This window comes from Lolium perenne, chromosome 6, assembly GCF_019359855.2.
Source record: "Lolium perenne isolate Kyuss_39 chromosome 6, Kyuss_2.0, whole genome shotgun sequence".
In the NCBI taxonomy this organism is placed as follows: Eukaryota; Viridiplantae; Streptophyta; class Magnoliopsida; order Poales; family Poaceae; genus Lolium; species Lolium perenne.
In genome coordinates, this window is record NC_067249.2 from 11,650,064 (window position 1) to 11,670,714 (window position 20,651).

The window sequence follows — 20,651 nt, forward strand, 5'->3', positions numbered from 1 at the left end:
ACGCGGCCCAGCTGAACTCTCCCAGACTCACCCGCTCACTAAACCTATACCCCATCACGTGAACCCTCCCAGCGTCGCCAGCCTTTAGCGCACTCCCGCACGCAGCCAGGCTTGACCCTCTCCCCTAGAACTCCTTCATCTACGCCGTCGGCGAGGAGCAGCGGCGCCTCAAGCCTCACCTTCGGATCATGTCCTTCCTCTGCACCGCTGGCGAGGAGCGGCGACAGCTCGAGCCTCTCCCCCGAGCTCTGCCTTTTCTCTCCCTTTACATCTCTCTCTCAAATCTTGTGGCAGGAGCGACCGGCGACGATCTCTCTCTCAAATCCTGTGCCAGGAGCGACTGTCGACTATCAGCCACCGTTGTACAGTCGATGTATAGTCATTGGCTAGCCAGCAACTCACGCAACTCGCCCCCGTGAGTCAAGTTGCTTGCGCGACCTAGCCACGTCGCGCCGACTCGGCGACTATACAACGACTCAAAAAGCATGGCACTTAGTTCTTCAAAAATTGAAATAAATGATATTTAAAAGTATAAAAATTTGAAATTAATTTTTGCATATACATATTATCTTGATACTTACTTTTAAATATTTTTAAGAAAACATACGAATGTATATGACGTGCACGAAAATAGCAAAATTTCCAAGTAAAACTATAATGATTGGATTTCTACTGTTCAAAGAAATACTAAGTTTCATTTCCTATTTTTGTGTAGGTCACATATTGTTGTATTTTGCCTTTAAAAATGCATGGGTAAGTGAAAGTGTTTCCTCTCTAGCGATGCCGCCGGTAGCCTCCGCATGTCTTATAGTTGGAAGCAGGAAGGATGGCTGGGGATCAAGTAGTGTCCCCCTTATGGAGGGGAGGGATGCATGAAGGGCCCGTTGCGATGGCGGTGCTGAGAACCTCTGAGGAACTCCATGAACATCTCTTGCAATGGGTGCAAGGGGAAAGTACCATGCAAGGAAACACATGGGGAATAGAGACGGCGGCGACAAATTCCATCGTGGGGGTGGCATCGGAGTGGGGAGATGTCGCCTCACCAGCTTGACTCAACCCATAAATCAGGAGCAACAACGGATTTGGCTGCGAAGGCGGACATAGTGAATGGGGTGGCATCATTGTTTGGTTTGCGAGGAGGCATGGTTCGTTGTTTGGTTGTGCATCATCACGCAAATGTTGATGCTTAGATTAAGAGGATCAACGATATAACCTACGGAGGTATGGCAGCATGGCCGGTGGCGAAGCGTGCAACAATTATTTTTTGACGGGAATGGCTCATTCCATTAAACTTCAGACACAGCAATATCGCGGCCATAATGTTTACAACGCAACTGGGGATAGTATCCACCCAGACCAAGTCATGAGACTCACCCTTTGCTCCCATTTTAGCAAGTTCATGGGCAGCAAAATTACAATCACGTTTGCTAAAGGAGAACAAGTATGAATCAAAATCAAAATTCAAAATTTAAAATTACAATCACGTTTGCTAAAGGAGAACAAGTATGAATCACGTTTGCTCCCATTTTCTCCCCCTTTCAAATTTTTGCAAGCAACTGATGTCTACGCATGTTTCTATTCCTGTAGACAGTGTTGGGCCTTCAAGAGCAGAGGTTTGTAGAACAGCAGCAAGTTTCCCTTAAGTGAACACCCAAGGTTTATCGAACTCAGGGAGGTAGAGGTCAGAGATATTTCTCTCAAGCAACTCTGCAATTAAGATACAAGAAGTCTCTTGTGTCCCCAACACACCTAATACACTTATCAGATATATAGGCGCACTAGTTCGGCGATGAGATAGTAAAACACAGGTGGTATAGATGGTGGTAATATTGCAGGAAGTAAAGATACAGTAAAACAGTAAACAAGCGATGTTTGCAGTATTTGGAAACAAGGCCTAGGGATCATAATTTCACTAGTGGATACTCTCAACATTGATCACATAACAAATAAATAACTTCTCCTCACTTGTGCTACATACACTCTCTTATTTGATAACAAACACCATTCATTGTGTAGGGCTACAAGAGCTCCCTCAAGCCGGAGTTAACAAGCTCCACAACATTCGGAGTTCATATTTAAGTAACCTCTAGAGCATAATAGACCGTTGCAATTCAGACCGAGTACTAACATAGCATACACACTGTCAACAATAGCTATGAAAGGGGGAATAGATCACATCAATACTATCATAGTAATAGTTAACTCCATAATCTACAAGAGATTACAATCATAACCTACGCCAAGTACTACATGATGCACACACTGTCCACATTACATCATGAAGGAGGAATAGACTACTTTAATAACATCACTAGAGTAGCACATAGATTAATAGTGATACAAAGCTCATGATCACATAAAGATCACATGGGAGAGAGAGATGAACCACATAGCTACCGGTACAGCCCTTAGCCTCGAGGGAGAACTACTCCCTCCTCATCATAGGAGACAGCAATGGCGATGAAGATGGCGATGGTGTCGATGGAGATACCTTTCGGGGGCAATTCCCTGTCCCGGCGGCGTGCCGGAACAGAGACTTATGTCCCCCGAACTTGGCTTCGCGATGGCGGCGGCTGCATAACTTTTCTCGTCCCGTGGCTTATCTTTTTAGGGTTTTCGAGGCGGAGAGAATATATAGGTGAAAGGGCGGCCTCGGAGGAGCCAGGGGGTGGCCCCCCATAGGCTAGCGCCCCCCTTGGCCGCGCCGCCATGTGGGGTGGGGCCCCCATGGCTCCCATCTGGTCCCTCTCTGGCTCTCTGGAAGCTTCCGTGAAATATAAGATCGTGGGCGTTGATTTCGTCCAATTCCGAGAATATTTCCTTTGTAGGATTTCTGAAACCAATAACAGCAGAAAACAGGAACTGGCACTTCGGCATCTTGTTAATAGGTTAGTTCCGGAAAATGCATCAAAACGATATAAAGTATGAATAAAACATGTAGGTATTGTCATAAAACTAGCATGGAACATAAGAAATTATAGATACGTTGGAGACGTATCAAGCATCCCCAAGCTTAGTTCCTACTCGCCCTCGAGTAGGTAAACGATAACAAGGATAATTTCTTAAGTGACATGCTACAAACATAATCTTGATCAATACTATTGTAAAGCATATGAAGTGAATGAAGTGATTCAAAGCAATAGTAAATATAATGACTAAATAACTGAATCATATAGCAAAGACTTTTCATGAATAGTACTTTCAAGACAAGCATCAATAAGACTTGCATAAGAGTTAACTCATAAAGCAATGAATTATTAGTAGAAAGTTTTGAAGCAACACAAAGGAAGATATAAGTTTCAGCGGTTGCTTTCAACTTCAACATGTATATCTCATGGATAATTGTCAACACAAATTAATATGATGAATGCAAATAAGCAAGTATGTAGGAATCAATGCACACAGTTGACACAAGTGTTTGCTTATAAGATAGAAGGAAGTAGGTAAACTGACTCAACATAAAGTAAAAGAAAGGCCCTTCGCAGAGGGAAGCATGGATTACTATTTTTGTGCTAGAGCTTTTATTTTAAAAACATAGAAACAATTTTGTCAACGGTAGTAATAATTCATATGTGTTATGCATAAGACATCCTATAAGTTGCAAGCCTCATGCATAGAATACCAGTAGTGCTCGCACCTTGTCCTAATTAGCTTGGATTTACATGGATTATCATTGCATAACATATGTTTCAATCAAGTGTCACAAAGGGATACCTCTATGCCGCCTGTACAAAGGTCCAAGGAGATAGATCGCATTTGATTTCTCGTTTTTGGTAGATCTCAACTAAGGACATCCATACCGGGACAACATAGAAAACAGATAATGGACTCCTCTTTAATGCATAAGCATTCAACAACAGATAATATCTATAATATCTATAAAGTTCATCCCCACTAAAGTGCATTTAATATTTGCAAGCTGAAATATGGTGTTGCCACATCTCCCCAATTATTTTTCTCCATCGGATTTCGAATGGACGGTCATTAGTTGTCCGGCCGGATGCAACCTCATTTTGTAGCATACTATTTCCGTCCCTATTATTCCCCAAGAAAAAAAATCAGGTATCTATTCAGCCATGTTGCCTCGCCTTCCCCACCAAGCCATTCGCCGTTTCATATACGCAGGTGGATTTCTCTAGAAGGTGGCGTCATATTCGGGACTCCACCACACAGCCACAATTTCGCGGGAGCCGTTTATAAAGGAAGGGGCATAGAGGATGGATCATGGAGGAGGCCTAGCTATATCGACCACAGCAGGGACGTAGGTGCCCCATGTAGTCGGCAGACCAGCAAGGCAGGAGGACCTCCCCTCACGTCTCTTCTCTCCACCTGTCTCATGCCTTTCCCTCACACAGGTACTACCCAATCTGAATCCTTTCATCTCTTTAGTTAGTTGCTGCTATTTCACAGGTTCTGATGTCTCTATGTCTTCTATGTCCCCGGCCTTCTTTTTTGCGAATCCATGTCTCCGGCCAATCTGCATACGTGCTCCCTGGTACCTTTTCTGTTTGACAAACATAGAATTTCAAGTACATAGGATAATATAACTAAGCACTTTCATATGAGTTTTGCAGATAATTCAAATTTGCTTGGCTAATTCTACCGGTCTAAGTTTCTTCCTGAAACAAACAGTTGGTACATTGGACTGATTTCTGCAACTTATGATGGAACAGCCAGTTGCTGCATTTTACTTATTTCTGCAGCCTACGAGCCTTTTATTACATGAAATTTCTCGGAGTCCCATTTTCGGATCACTACATATTTCTTTCACTGTAGGAATGTAGGATTCACATGGTTACATGCTAACTGCAGCATTTGAGGAAAAATAATTGCAGGGACAATTATTCGATTGCTATATCTATAGAAGAAGCTGAAATATGAATCCAGTTCACTTATCAAGATGAAATATTTTTATTTCTTTATGATCATATACCATGCCATCTGAACTTCTGAACCCCTTTAAGGCATTGGTTCCATTAATTAGTCCGATCTGCCTATTGATCTCCTCGGACGTATTCGACCGTTTTGATGTGTGTTGTTTCTATGGTTCATGATGACGAGTATATCAAAGCATTGGTTAACAAGTATTATTAAACAGGTCAAAGTATCTTCACCTTATGAGGTTCAGCATAAGAGATCATCCTGGTTGAATTGCCCAGGGGCGTGTATTTGCTTGATTCTTCCGTACACGTACAAATTAACTTGGCTATGATGCCCACACACTTCAGGTATGAAATATTTGACCATGTTTGCGTAACATAAGTGTAACTAATATCTTCATTTTCCTGGTTGTCTTACAATAAAATAGGCGTTGTTCATCATGAAGCTGAATGCATAATCATTTCCTAAAATTATAGTGGATTAGCGTTCTTATTAATCTGCAACAAATATGTAGACATATTTTTGACACAACATTAAGAGTTTATCAGTGCTTCTTATGAATAAAAGCAATCCAGTTTTTACATTTTTTTTTGTTCCCGTAGGTAGTCATGCTTTTAGTTGCTATTCCTATGTAGATCTATTTATATTATCTTTCTTTCAAATACTATGTGTCCCGCAGCAACGCGCGAGGTATCAACTAGTTCTCATAAGAGATTGAGGATTAGTGTCCAAACTGAAACTTCCACCATGATTCATGGTTTTAGTTAGCGGCCCAATGTTCTTCTCTAACAATATGCATACTCAAACCATTTGATCATGATAAATCGCCCGTACTTCAGACAAGACGAACATGCATAGCAACTCACATGATATTCAACAACGGTGTAAAAGTTGATGGCGTCCCTGATACGTCTCCGACGTATCGATAATTTCTTATGTTCCATGCCACATTATTGATGTTATCTACATGTTTTATGCACACTTTATGTCATATTCGTGCATTTTCTGGAACTAACCTATTAACAAGATGCCGAAGTGCCGATTCTTTGTTTTCTGCTGTTTTTGGTTTCAGAAATCCTAGTAAGGAAATATTCTCGGAATTGGACGAAATCAAAGCCCAGGGGCCTATTTTCTCACGAAGCTTCCAGAAGTCCGAAGGAGAGACGAAGAGGGTCCACGGAGGGGCCACACCATAGGGCGGCGCGGCCCCCCCTTGGCCGCGCCGGCCTGTAGTGTGGGGCCCCCGTGCCGCCTCTTGACCTGCCCTTCCGCCTATAAAAAGTCTCCGTGACGAAACCCCCAGTACCGAGAACCACGATACGGAAAACCTTCCAGAGACGCCGCCGCCGCCGATCCCATCTCGGGGGATCCAGGAGATCGCCTCCGGCACCCTGCCGGAGAGGGGAATCATCCCCCGGAGGACTCTACGCCGCCATGGTCGCCTCCGGTGTGATGTGTGAGTAGTCTACCCCTGGACTATGGGTCCATAGCAGTAGCTAGATGGTTGTCTTCTCCCCATTGTGCTATCATTGTCGGATCTTGTGAGCTGCCTAACATGATCAAGATCATCTATCTGTAATTCTATATGTTGCGTTTGTTGGGATCCGATGAATAGAGAATACTTGTTATGTTGATTATCAAAGTTATGCTATGTGTTGTTTATGATCTTGCATGCTTTCCGTTACTAGTAGATGCTCTGGCCAAGTAGATGCTTGTAACTCCAAGAGGGAGTACTTATGCTCGATATTGGGTTCATGCCTGCATTGACACAGGACAGTTGATGAAAGTTCTAAGGTTGTGTTGTCTTTGTTGCCACTAGGGATAAAACATTAGTGCTATGTTCAAGGATGTAGTCACTAGTTACATTACGCACCATACTTAATGCAATTGTCTGTTGTTTGCAACTTAATACCGGAGGGGTTCGGATGATAACTTTGAAGGTGGACTTTTTAGGCATAGATGCGGTTGGATGACGGTCTATGTACTTTGTCGTAATGCCCAATTAAATCTCACTATACTCATCATGATATGTATGTGCATGGTCATGCTCTCTTTATTTGTCAATTGCCCAACTGTAATTTGTTCACCCAACATGCTGTTCGTCTTATGGGAGAGACACCTCTAGTGAACTGTGGACCCCGGTCCAATTCTCTTTCTTGAAATACAATCTACTTGCAATACTTGTTCTACTGTTTTCTGCAAACAATCATCTTCCACACAATACGGTTAACTCTTTGTTACAGCAAGCCGGTGAGATTGACAACCTCACTTTGTTTCGTTGGGGCAAAGTACTTTGGTTGTGTTGTGCGGGTTCCACGTTGGCGCCGGAATCCCTGGTGTTGCGCCGCACTACATCTCGCCGCCATCAACCTTCAACGTGCTTCTTGGCTCCTCCTGGTTCGATAAACCTTGGTTTCTTTCGAGGAAAACTTGCTGCTGTGCGCATCATACCTTCCTCTTGGGGTTGCCCAACGAACGTGTGAAATACACGCCATCAAGCTAAATTTGGCGCTCGTTGCCGGGAGATCAAGACACGCTGCAAGGGGAGTCTCCACTTCTCAATCTCTTTACTTTGTTTTTGTCTTGCTTAGTTTTATTTACTACTTTGTTTGCTGCACTAAATCAAAATACAAAAAAATTAGTTGCTAGTTTTACTTTATTTGCTATCTTGTTTGCTATATCTAAAACACAAAAAAATTAGTTTACTTGCATTTACTTTATCTAGTTTGTTTTATTTACCGTTGCTAAAATGGCCAACGCTGAAAACACTAAGTTGTGTGACTTCACAACCACAAATAATAATGATTTCTTATGCACACCTATTGCTCCACCTGCTACTACAGCAGAATTCTTTGAAATTAAACCTGCTTTACTAAATCTGGTTATGCGAGAGCAATTTTTACAGTGTTAGTTAGATGATCTTGCTGCCCATCTTAATAATTTTGTTGAACTATGTGAAATGCAAAAATATAAAGATGTAGATGGTGATATTATTAAACTAAAATTGTTCCCTTTCTCATTAAGAGGAAGAGCTAAAGATTGGTTGCTATCTCTGCCTAAGAATAGTATTGATTCATGGACTAAATGCAAGGATGCTTTTATTGGTAGATATTATCCCCCTGCTAAAATTATATCTTTGAGGAGTAGCATAATGAATTTTAAACAATTAGATACTGAACATGTTGCTCAAGCTTGGGAAAGAATGAAATCTCTGGTTAAAAATTGCCCAACCCATGGACTGACTACTTGGATGATCATCCAAACCTTCTATGCAGACTAAATTTTTCTTCGCGAATTTATTGGATTCAGCTGCTGGAGGTACCTTTATGTCCATCACTCTTGGTGAAGCAACAAAGCTTCTTGATAATATGATGATCAACTACTCTGAATGGCACACGGAAAGGGCTCCACAAGGTAAGAAGGTAAATTCTCATCAAGAAACCTCTTCCTTGAGTGATAAGATTGATGCTATTATGTCTATGCTTGTGAATGATAGGACTAATATTGATCCTAATAATGTTCCGTTAGCTTCATTAGTTGCACAAGAAGAACATGTTGATGTAAACTTCATTAAAAATAATAATTTCAACAACAATGCTTACCTAACAATTCTAGTAACAACTATAGACCATATCCTTATAATAATGGCAACGGCTATGGTAATTCTTATGGGAATTCTTACAACAATAATAGGAGTTCACCCCTGGACTTGAAACCATGCTTAAAGAATTTATTAGTACACAAACTGCTTTTAACAAATCTGTTGAAGAAAAGCTTGGGAAAATTGATATACTTGCTTCTAAAGTCGATAGTCTTGTCGCTGATGTTGATCTTTTGAAATCAAAAGTTTTGCCTAATGAGAATCATCATAATAAAATTACTACTACAGCAAATGCCATTCAAGTTAGAATTAATGAGAATATAAGATTAATGGCTGAACTGCGTGCTAGGTGGGATAGAGAAGAAAATGAAAAACTAGCTAAAGAAAAGAATATAGCTAAAGTTTGGACTATTACCACCACTAGTAATGCTAATGCTACACATGTTGATGCACCTCCCACTAATACTAATAAAAGAATTGTTGTTAGCAATGTTTACACTTCTAATGAAAAGCGAGAAAAACCGCTCGAAATCGCTAAAAGCTATTTAAACCGTCGTGATAAAGTCATGAAATTTTTTCCAACATTGGGGATGATGATCCCATTGCTTTAGATTATAATGGTTTGAATTTTGATGATTGCCACATCTCTGAAGTTATAAAGTTCTTGCAAAAACTTGCTAAAAGTCCTAATGCTAGTGCTATAAATTTGGCTTTTACACATCATATTACAAATGCTCTTATAAAAGCTAGAGAAGAGAAACTAGAGCGCGAAGCCTCTATTCCTAAAAAGCTAGAGGATGGTTGGGAGCCCATCATTAAGATGAAGATTAAAGATTTTGATTGTAATGCTTTATGTGATCTTGGTGCAAGTATTTCTGTTATGCCTAAGAAAATTTATAATATGCTTGACTTGCCACCATTTGAAAAATTGTTATTTGGATGTTAATCTTGCTGATCATTCTACAAAGAAACCTTTGGGGAAAGTTGATAATGTTCGCATTACCGTTAACAATAACCTTGTTCCCGTTGATTTTGTTGTCTTGGATATTGAATGCAATGCATCTTGTCCCATTATATTGGGAAGACCTTTTCTTCAACTGTTGGTCTTTGTTATTGATATGAAGGAAGGTAATATAAAATATCAATTTCCTCTCAAGAAAGGTATGGAACACTTCCCTAGAAAGAGAATGAAGGTACCTTTTGACTCTATTATGAGAACAAATTATGATGTTGACACTTCGTCTCTTGATAATACTTGATACACACTTTCTGCGCCTAGCTGAAAGGCGTTAAAGAAAAGCGCTTATGGGAGACAACCCATGTTTTACCTACAGTACTTTATTTTTATTTTGTGTCTTGGAAGTTGTTTACTACTGTAGCAACCTCTCCTTATCTTAGTTTTGTGTTTTGTTGGGCCAAGTTAAGCCGTTGATAGAAAAGTAAGTACTAGATTTGGATTACTGCACAGTTCCAGATTTCTTTGCTGTCACGAATCTGGGTCCACCTCCCTGTAGGTAGCTCAGAAAATTAAGCCAATTTACGTGCATGATCCTCAGATATGTACGCAACTTTCATTCAATTTGAGCATTTTCATTTGAGCAAGTCTGGTGCCATTTTAAAATTCGTCAATACGAACTGTTCTGTTTTGACAGATTCTGCCTTTTATTTCGCATTGCCTCTTTCGCTATGTTGGATGAATTTATTTGATCCATTAATGTCCAGTAGCATTATGCAATGTCCAGAAGTGTTAAGAATGATTGTGTCACCTCTGAATATGTCAATTTATATTGTGCACTAACCCTCTAATGAGTTGTTTCGAGTTTGGTGTGGAGGAAGTTTTCAAGGATCAAGAGAGGAGTATGATGCAACATGATCAAGGAGAGTGAAAGCTCTAAGCTTGGGGATGCACCCGGTGGTTCACCCCTGCATATATCAAGAAGACTCAAGCGTCTAAGCTTGGGGATGCCCAAGGCATCCCCTTCTTCATCGACGACATTATCGTGTTCCTCCCCGAAACTATATTTTTATTCCATCACATCTTATGTGCTTTTTCTTGGAGCGTCGGTTTGTTTTTGTTTTTTGTTTTGTTTGAATAAAATGGATCCTAGCATTCACTTTATGGGAGAGAGACACGCTCCGCTGTAGCATATGGACAAGTATGTCCTTGGTTTCTACTCATAGTATTCATGGCGAAGTTTCTCCTTCGTTAAATTGTTATATGGTTGGAATTGGAAAATGATACATGTAGTAATTGCTATAAATGTCTTGGGTAATGTGATACTTGGCAATTGTTGTGCTCATGATTAAGCTCATGCATCATATGCTTTGCACCCATTAATGAAGAAATACATAGAGCATGCTAAAATTTGGTTTGCATATTTGGTTTCTCTAAGGTCTAGATAATTTCTAGTATTGAGTTTGAACAACAAGGAAGACGGTGTAGAGTCTTATAATGTTTTCAATATGTCTTTTATGTGAGTTTTGCTGCTTGTGTTTGTTTCAAATAAGCCTTGCTAGCCTAAACCTTGTATCGAGAGGGAATACTTCTCATGCATCCAAAATACTTGAGCCAACCACTATGCCATTTCTGTCCACCATACCTACCTACTACATGGTATTTTCCGCCATTCCAAAGTAAATTGCTTGAGTGCTACCTTTAAAATTCCATCATTCACCTTTGCAATATATAGCTCATGGGACAAATAGCTTAAAAACTATTGTGGTATTGAATATGTAATTATGCACTTTATCTCTTATTAAGTTGCTTGTTGTGCGATAACCATGTTCACTGGGGACGCCATCAACTTTTCATTGTTGAATTTCATGTGAGTTGCTATGCATGTCCGTCTTGTCTAAAGTAAGAGAGATCTACCACCATATGGTTAAGCATGCATATGTTAGAGAAGAACATTGGGCCGCTAACTAAAGCCATGCTCCATGGTGGAAGTTTCAGTTTTGGACAACAATCCTCAAATCTCAAATGAGAAAATTATTAATTGTTGGTATATGCTTATGCATAAAAGAGGAGTCCATTATCTGTTGTCTATGTTGTCCCGATATGGATGTCTAAGTTGAAGAATAATCAATAGCGAGAAATCCAATGCGAGCTTTCTCCTTAGACCTTTGTACAGGCGGCATAGAGGTACCCCTTTGTGACACTTGGTAAAAACAATGCATTGTGATGACCCGGTAGTCCAAGCTAATTAGGACAAGGTGCGGGCACTATTAGTACGCTATGCATGAGGCTTGCAACTTATAAGATATAATTTACATGATGCATATGCTTTATTACTACCGTTGACAAAATTGTTTCATGTTTTCAAAATCAAAGCTCTAGCACAAATATAGCAATCGATGCTTTTCCTCTATGGAGGACTATTCTTTTACTTTCAATGTTGAGTCAGTTCACCTATTTCTCTCCACCTCAAGAAGCAAACACTTGTGTGAACTGTGCATTGATTCCTACATACTTGCTTATTGCACTTATTATATTACTCTATGTTGACAATATCCATGAGATATACATGTTACAAGTTGAAAGCAACCGCTGAAACTTAATCTTCTTTTGTGTTGCTTCAATATCTCTACTTTGAATTATTGCTTTATGAGTTAACTCTTATGCAAGACTTATTGATGCTTGTCTTGAAGTGCTATTCATGAAAAGTCTTTGCTATATGATTCACTTGTTTACTCATGTCATATACATTGTTTCGATCGCTGCATTCACTACATATGCTTTACAAATAGTATGATCAAGATTATGATGGCATGTCACTCCGTAAATTATCTCGTGTTATCGTTTTACCTGCTCGGGATGAGCAGAACTAAGCTTGGGGATGCTGATACGTCTCCGACGTATCGATAATTTCTTATGTTCCATGCCACATTATTGATGTTATCTACATGTTTTATGCACACTTTATGTCATATTCGTGCATTTTCTGAACTAACCTATTAACAAGATGCCGAAGTGCCGATTCTTGTCGTTTTCTGCTTTTGGTTTCGTAAATCCTAGTAAGGAAATATTCTCGGAATTGGACGAAATCAAAGCCCAGGGGCCTATTTTCTCACGAAGCTTCCGTAAGTCCGAAGGAGAGACGAAGAGGGTCCACGGAGGGGCCACACCATAGGCGGCGCGGCCCCCTTGGTCGCGCCGGCAGTAGTGTGGGGCCCCCGTGCCGCCTCTTGACCTGCCCTTCCGCCTATAAAAAGTCTCCGTGACGAAACCCCGATCACGAGAACCACGATACGGAAAACCTTCCAGAGACGCCGCCGCCGCCGATCCCATCTCTGGGATCCAGGAGATCGCCTCCGGCACCTGCCGGAGAGGGGAATCATCCCCGGAGGACTCTACGCCGCCATGGTCGCCTCCGGTGTGATGTGTGAGTAGTCTACCCCTGGACTATGGGTCCATAGCAGTAGCTAGATGGTTGTCTTCTCCCCATTGTGCTATCATTGTCGGATCTTGTGAGCTGCCTAACATGATCAAGATCATCTATCTGTAATTCTATATGTTGCGTTTGTTGGGATCCGATGAATAGAGAATACTTGTTATGTTGATTATCAAAGTTATGCTATGTGTTGTTTATGATCTTGCATGCTTTCCGTTACTAGTAGATGCTCTGGCCAAGTAGATGCTTGTAACTCCAAGAGGGAGTACTTATGCTCGATAGTGGGTTCATGCTCGCATTGACACCGGGACAAGGATGTAAAGTTCTAAGGTTGTGTTGTCTGTTGCCACTAGGGATAAAACATTAGTGCTATGTTCAAGGATGTAGTCACTAGTTACATTACGCACCATACTTAATGCAATTGTCTCGTTGTTTGCAACTTAATACCGGAGGGGTTCGGATGATAACCTGAAGGTGGACTTTTTAGGCATAGATGCAGTTGGATGACGGTCTATGTACTTTGTCGTAATGCCCAATTAAATCTCACTATACTCATCATGATATGTATGTGCATGGTCATGCTCTCTTTATTTGTCAATTGCCCAACTGTAATTTGTTCACCCAACATGCTGTTCGTCTTATGGGAGAGACACCTCTAGTGAACTGTGGACCCCGGTCCAATTCTCTTTACTGAAATACAATCTACTGCAATACTTGTTCTACTGTTTTCTGCAAACAATCATCTTCCACACAATACGGTTAACTCTTTGTTACAGCAAGCCGGTGAGATTGACAACCTCACTATTTCGTTGGGGCAAAGTACTTTGGTTGTGTTGTGCAGGTTCCACGTTGGCGCCGGAATCCCTGGTGTTGCGCCGCACTACATCTCGCTGCCATCAACCTTCAACGTGCTTCTTGGCTCCTCCTGGTTCGATAAACCTTGGTTTCTTTCTGAGGGAAAACTTGCTGCTGTGCGCATCATACCTTCCTCTTGGGGTTGCCCAACGAACGTGTGAAATACACGCCATCAGTCCCCAGAAACATGGTTACCGCTCAACAAGCAACTTATAAGAAATAAGATACATAGCAACATATTCAATACCACAATAGTTTTTAAGGTTGTTTTCCCATGAGCTATATATTGCAAAGACAAAGAATGAAATTTTAAAGGTAGCACTCAAGTAATTTACTTTGGAATGGCAGAGAAATACCATGTAGTAGGTAGGTATGGTGGACACAAATGGCATAAGTTTTGGCTCAAGGTTTTGGATGCACGAGAAGAATTCCCTCTCAGTACAAGGCTTTGGCTAGCAAGGTTGTTTGAAGCAAACACAAGTATGAACAGGTACAGCAAAACTTACATAAGAACATATTGCAAGCATTATAAGACTCTACACTGTCTTCCTTGTTGTTCAAACACTTCACCAGAAAATATCTAGACTCTAGAGAGACCAATCATGCAAACCAAACTTCAACAAGCTCTATGGTAGTTCTTCATTAATAGGTGCAAAGTACATGATACAAGAGCTTAAACATGATCTATTTGAGCATAATAATTGCCAAGTATCAAATTATTCAAGACAATATACCAATTACCACATGAAGCATTTTCTGTTTCCAACCATATAACAATGAACGAAGCAGTTTCAACCTTTGCCATGAACATTAAAAGTAAAGCTAAGAACACCAGTGTTCATATGAAACAGCGGAGCGTGTCTCTCTCCCATACAAAGAATGCTAGGATCCGAGTTTATTCAAACAAAAAAACAAAAATAAAAACAAACAGACGCTCCAAGTAAAGCACATAAGATGTGACGGAATAAAAATATAGTTTTACTAGAGGTGACCTGATAAGTTGTCGATGAAGAAGGGGATGCCTTGGGCATCCCCAAGCTTAGATGCTTGAGTCTTCTTAAAATATGCAGGGATGAACCACGGGGGCATCCCCAAGCTTAGACTTTTCACTCTTCTTGATCATAGTATATCATCCTCCTCTCTTGACCCTTGAAAACTTCCTCCACACCAAACTCGAAACAAACTCATTAGAGGGTTAGTGCGTAATCAAAAATTCACATGTTCAGAGGTGACATAATCATTCTTAACACTTCTGGACATTGCCTAAAGCTACTGGAAGTTAATGGAACAAAGAAATCCATTCAACATAGCAAAAGAGGCAATGCGAAATAAAAGGCAGAATCTGTCAAAACAGAACAGTCCGTAAAGACGGATTTTTCTGGGGCACTTAACTTGCTCAGATGAAAAATCTCAAATTGAATGAAAGTTGCGTACATATCTGAGGATCACGCACGTAAATTGGCAGATTTTTCTGAGTTACCTACAGACGGGGCTGCTCAATTTCATGACAGTAAGAAATCTGTTTCTGCGCAGTAATCCAAATCTAGTATCAACCTTACTATCAAAGACTTTACTTGGTACAACAATGCAATAAAATAAAGATAACGAGAGGTTGGTACAGTAGTAACAACTTCCAAGACGCAACAAAACAGTAGTAAAATAAAAACATGGGTTATCTCCCAAGAAGTGCTTTCTTTATAGCCATTAAGATGGGCTCAGTGATTTTAATGATGCTCGCGCAAGAAATAAGAGTTGAAGTAAAAGAGAGCATCAAGAAGCAAATTCAAAACACATTTAAGCCTAACCCACTTCCTATGAAAAGGAATCTTGTAAATAAACAAGTCATGTAAGCATAATGCAACAAGCATAGAAAGGCAACACAAGCGCAACTTCAAGATTCTCAACATAAAGAGGGGAAACTTAATATTATTAAGATGCATATAACCATGTTTCCCTCTCTCATAATAACTTTCAGTAGCATCATGAACAAACTCAACAATATAACTATCACATAAAGCATTCTTATCATGAGCTACATGCATAAAATTATTACTCTCCACATAAGCATAATCAATTTTATTAGTAATAGTGGGAGTAAAACTACCATAACCATCATTGTAATCATCATAAACTTATCATGAGCTACATGCATAAAATTATTACTCTCCACATAAGCATAATCAATTTTATTAGTAATAGTGGGAGTAAAACTACCATAACCATCATTGTAATCATCATAAATTGCAGGCATGGTATAATCATAATAACCTTTATCCTCCATAGTAGGTGGCACCAAAATACCACTATCATTATAATCATCATAAATGGGAGGCAAAGTATCATCAAAGTAAATTTTCTCCTCAAAACTTGGGGGACTAAATATATCATGCTCCTCAAAATCAGCTTCCCCAAGCTTAGAATTTTCCATAGCATTAGCAACAATGGTGTTCAAAGCATTCATACTAATAACATTGCCATTAGCATGCATATAAAGTTCCATAGGTTTTTTAATTTTCTCTTCAAACACCTCATGTCCTAACTCAAGATAAATACTATAAAGATCTCTAATATTTTTGTTGTTTTCCATTAAGCCTAACTAGTGAAAACAAGAAACAAAAAGATATAATTGCAGGATCTAAAGGAAATAACTTCGAGCACTCACACACCGGCAACAGTGCTAGGAAATAGCTTAGTAGTCGGAGGATGTGAATACCTTTTACCTTACCTCCCCAGAATCTGGCGCCTTAAAAATAGCTTGATGTCTACGCACGCTTCTATTCCTGTAGACAGTGTTGGGCCTCCAAGAGCAGAGGTTTGTAGAACAGCAGCAAGTTTCCCTTAAGTGAATCACCCAAGGTTTATCGAACTCAGCGAGGTAGAGGTCAGAGATATTCTTCTCAAGCAACCCTGCAATTAAGATACAAGAAGTATCTTATGTCCCCAACACACCTAATACACTTATCAGATGTATAGGCGTACTAGTTCGGCGAAGAGATAGTAAAACACAGGTGGTATAGATGGTGGTAATATTGCAGGAAGTAAAGATGTAGTAAAACAGTAAACAAGCGATGTTTGCAGTATTTGGAAACAAGGCCTAGGGATCATACTTTCACTAGTGGACACTCTCAACATTGATCACATAATAAATAAATAACTTCTCCTCACTTGTGCTACATACACTTGATGTCTACGCACGCTTCTATTCCTGTAGACAGTGTTGGGCCTCCAAGAGTAGAGGTTTGTAGAACAGCAGCAAGTTTCCCTTAAGTGAATCACCCAAGGTTTATCGAACTCAGGGAGGTAGAGGTCAGAGATATCCCTCTCAAGCAACCCTGCAATTACGATACAAGAAGTCTCTTGTGTCCCCAACACACCTAATACACTTGTCAGATGTATAGGTGCACTAGTTCGGCGAAGAGATATTAAAACGCAGGTGGTATAGATGAATATGAGTGGTAATAACAATCTGAAACAAATATGGTAGCAAGTAAACATGCAACAGAACAGTAAATAAACGGATTTTCAGTGCTTGGAAACAAGGCCTAGGGATCATACTTTCACTAGTGGGCACTCTCAACATTGATCACATAACAAATAAATAACTTCTCTTCTTGTGCTACATACACTCTTTTGTTGGATGACAAACACCATTCATTGTGTAGGGCTACAAGAGCTCCCTCAAGCCGGAGTTAACAAACGCCACAACATTCGGTGTTCATATTTAAGTAACCTTTAGAGCATAATAGATCATTGCAATTTAGACTGAGAACTAACATAGCATACACACCGTCACCAATAGCTATGAAAGGGGGAATAGATCACATCAATACTATCATAGTAATAGTTAACTCCATAATCTACAAGAGATTACAATCATAACCTACGCCAAGAACTACATGATGCACACACACCGTCACCTTTACATCATGAAGGAGGAATAGACTACTTTAATAACATCACTAGAGTAACACATAGATTAATAGTGATACAAAGCTCATCATATGGATCTCAATTATGCAAGGCAATTCATGAGATCATTGTATTGGGGTACATGAGAGAGAGATTAACCACATAGCTACCGGTAGAGCCCTCAGCCCCGGGGGAGAACTACTCCCTCCTCATCATGGGAGACAGCGATGGCGATGGAGATGGCGGTGGTGTCGATGGAGATGGCTCCGGGGGCAATTCCCCGTCCCGACGGCGTGCCGGAACAGAGACTTCTGTCCCCCGAAACGGAGTTTCGCGATGGCGGCGGCGTCCCTAGAACTTTTCTCGTATCGTGGTTTATTCGTATCGAAGATTTAGGTCAGGGAGGCTTATATAGGCAAAGAGTCGGAGTCGGAAGGGTTCTGGTGGAGCCAGACCATAGGGGGCGCCCCCCCTTGGCCGCGCCGCCTTGTGGGGTGGCCCCATGGCTCTCCTCTGGCCCCTCTTCGGTGCTCTGGAAGCTTCCTTTAATTAAATATAAGATCGTGGGCGTTGATTTCGTCCAATTCCGAGAATATTTCCTTACTAGGATTTCTGAAACCAAAAACAACAGAAAACAGGAACTGGCACTTCGGCATCTCGTTAATAGGTTAGTTCCGGAAAATGCATCAAAATAATATAAAGTGTGAATAAAACATGTAGGTATTGTCATAAAACTAGCATGGAACATAAGAAATTATAGATACGTTTGAGACGTATCAAGCATCCCCAAGCTTAGTTCCTACTCGCCCTCGAGTAGGTAAACGATAACAAGGATAATTTCTGAAGTGACATGCTATCATAATCTTGATCAATACTATTGTAAAGCATATGAGATGAATGCAGCGATTCGAAGCAATTGTAAAGACAATGGTTAAACAACTGAACCATATAGCAAAGACTTTTCATGAATAGTACTTTCAAGACAAGCATCAATAAGACTTGCATAAGAGTTAACTCATAAAGCAATAAATTCTTAGTAGAAAGCTTTGAAGCAACACAAAGGAAGATATAAGTTTCAGCGGTTGCTTTCAACTTCAGCATGTATATCTCATGGATAGTTGTCAACATAAAGCAATATAACAAGTGCAATAGGTAAACATGTAAGAATCAATGCACACAGTTGACACAAGTGTTTGCTTCTAAGATAGAAAGAAATAGGTAAACTGACTCAACATAAAATAAAAGAATGGCCCCTTCGCAGAGGGAAGCATGGATTACTATTTTTGTGCTAGAGCTTTTATTTTGAAAACATAGAATTTTTTTTGTCAACGGTAGTAACAATTCATATGCGTTATGCATAAGACATCCTATAAGTTGCAAGCCTCATGCATAGAATACCACTACAAGAAAAGTTGCCATGGCCGACGAAGTTGAAGTCGCGCCGTGGTTGCTGGTGTACCATGGCCGACGATTTTTGGTCCCTCCGTGGTGCATGTCAAAACTTTTTTTTTCTCGTTTTTGAGGCCACCTAGCCCGACGAAAGCGGCCAAAACCTCGCGTATGGTGGCCCGGGACGTGGTGCATCTCGAAATCTCGGGTTCGCCGGCCGAGTCAACGCAAATCCGCACCGCCGAGGGATGTAGGGCCCAGATGGCAGCCTCTCTGGCATTATTTTTTTTCTCGATCGCGCCATCTCGTTCAACGTTCTCCGATCGAGCCGTTTACGATGCAGGATCATGGGTCCCGCATGTCATCCTCTATGAACCAAAATTCTTTCTATTCTTGGATTTTTTTTGACCCCCCGATTTCTGGCTACTTCCTTTTTCTTTTGATCCCTTGCCGCCTTGGAAACGTTGAGACCGCTGCTGCTAAATGGGACCCGCATGTCATCCTCTATGTGCAATCAACTTTCTTTTCTTGGAGTTTTTTTTGGCACCTCAAATTTGGTCACTTGCCTTTTTCTTTCGATCCCCTGCCGCCTCTCAAACGGTGATACCGCTGCTGCTAACTGGGACCCGCATGTCATCCTCTATGTACTATAAAACTTTCTTTTCTTGAATTATTTTTGGCACCTCATATTTGGTCACTTACCTTTTTCTTTCGATCCCCGCCGCCTCTCAAACGGTGATACCGCTGTCGCTAAATGGGACCCGCATGTCATCCTCTATGTACTATAAAACTTTCTTTTTCTTGAATTATTTTTGGCTCCTCATATTTTTTCACTTGCCTTTTTCTTTCGATCCCCTGCCGCCTCTCAAACGGTGATACCGCTGCTAAATGGGACCCGCATGTCATCCTCTATGTACTATAAAACTTTCTTTTCTTGAATTATTTTTGGCTCCGATATTTTTTCTCGTGCCTTTTTCATTCGAGCTCATGCCACGATTGAACCGTTGAGGAAGCTGCAGGCTCATGGGACCCGCATGTCATCTTCTATGTACTATAAAAGTTCATTTTGTTGGTTTTTGTCATCCTCTTTGTTTTGGCAATTTAATTTTTCTTTTGATCCCCTGCCGCCTCTGAAACGGTGAGACCGCTGCTGCTAAATGGGACCCGCATGTCATCCTCTATGTACTATAAAACTTTCTTTTCTTGAATTATTTTTGGCTCCTCATATTTGGTCACTTGCCTTTTTCTTTCGATCTCATGCCACGTTTGAAACGTTGAGGAACCTGCTGGCTCATGGGACCCGCATGTCATCCTCTATGTGCTATAAAAGTTTATTTTCTTTATTTTTTTTCACCCTCCGATTTTTGGCTATTTCCTTTTTCTTTTGATCCCCCTGCCGCCTTGGAAACGTTGGGTAAGTCATGACTCATGGGACCCGCATGTCATCCTCTATGTACAATCAACTTTCTTTTTCTTTTGATCTTAAGCCGCATTTGAAACGTTGAGATCGCTGCTGCTAAATGGGACCCGCATGTCATCCTCTACGTACAATAAAGTTTCTTTTCTTGGATTATCTTTGGCTCCTGATATTTTGTAACTTGCCTTTTTCTTTCGATCTCATGTCG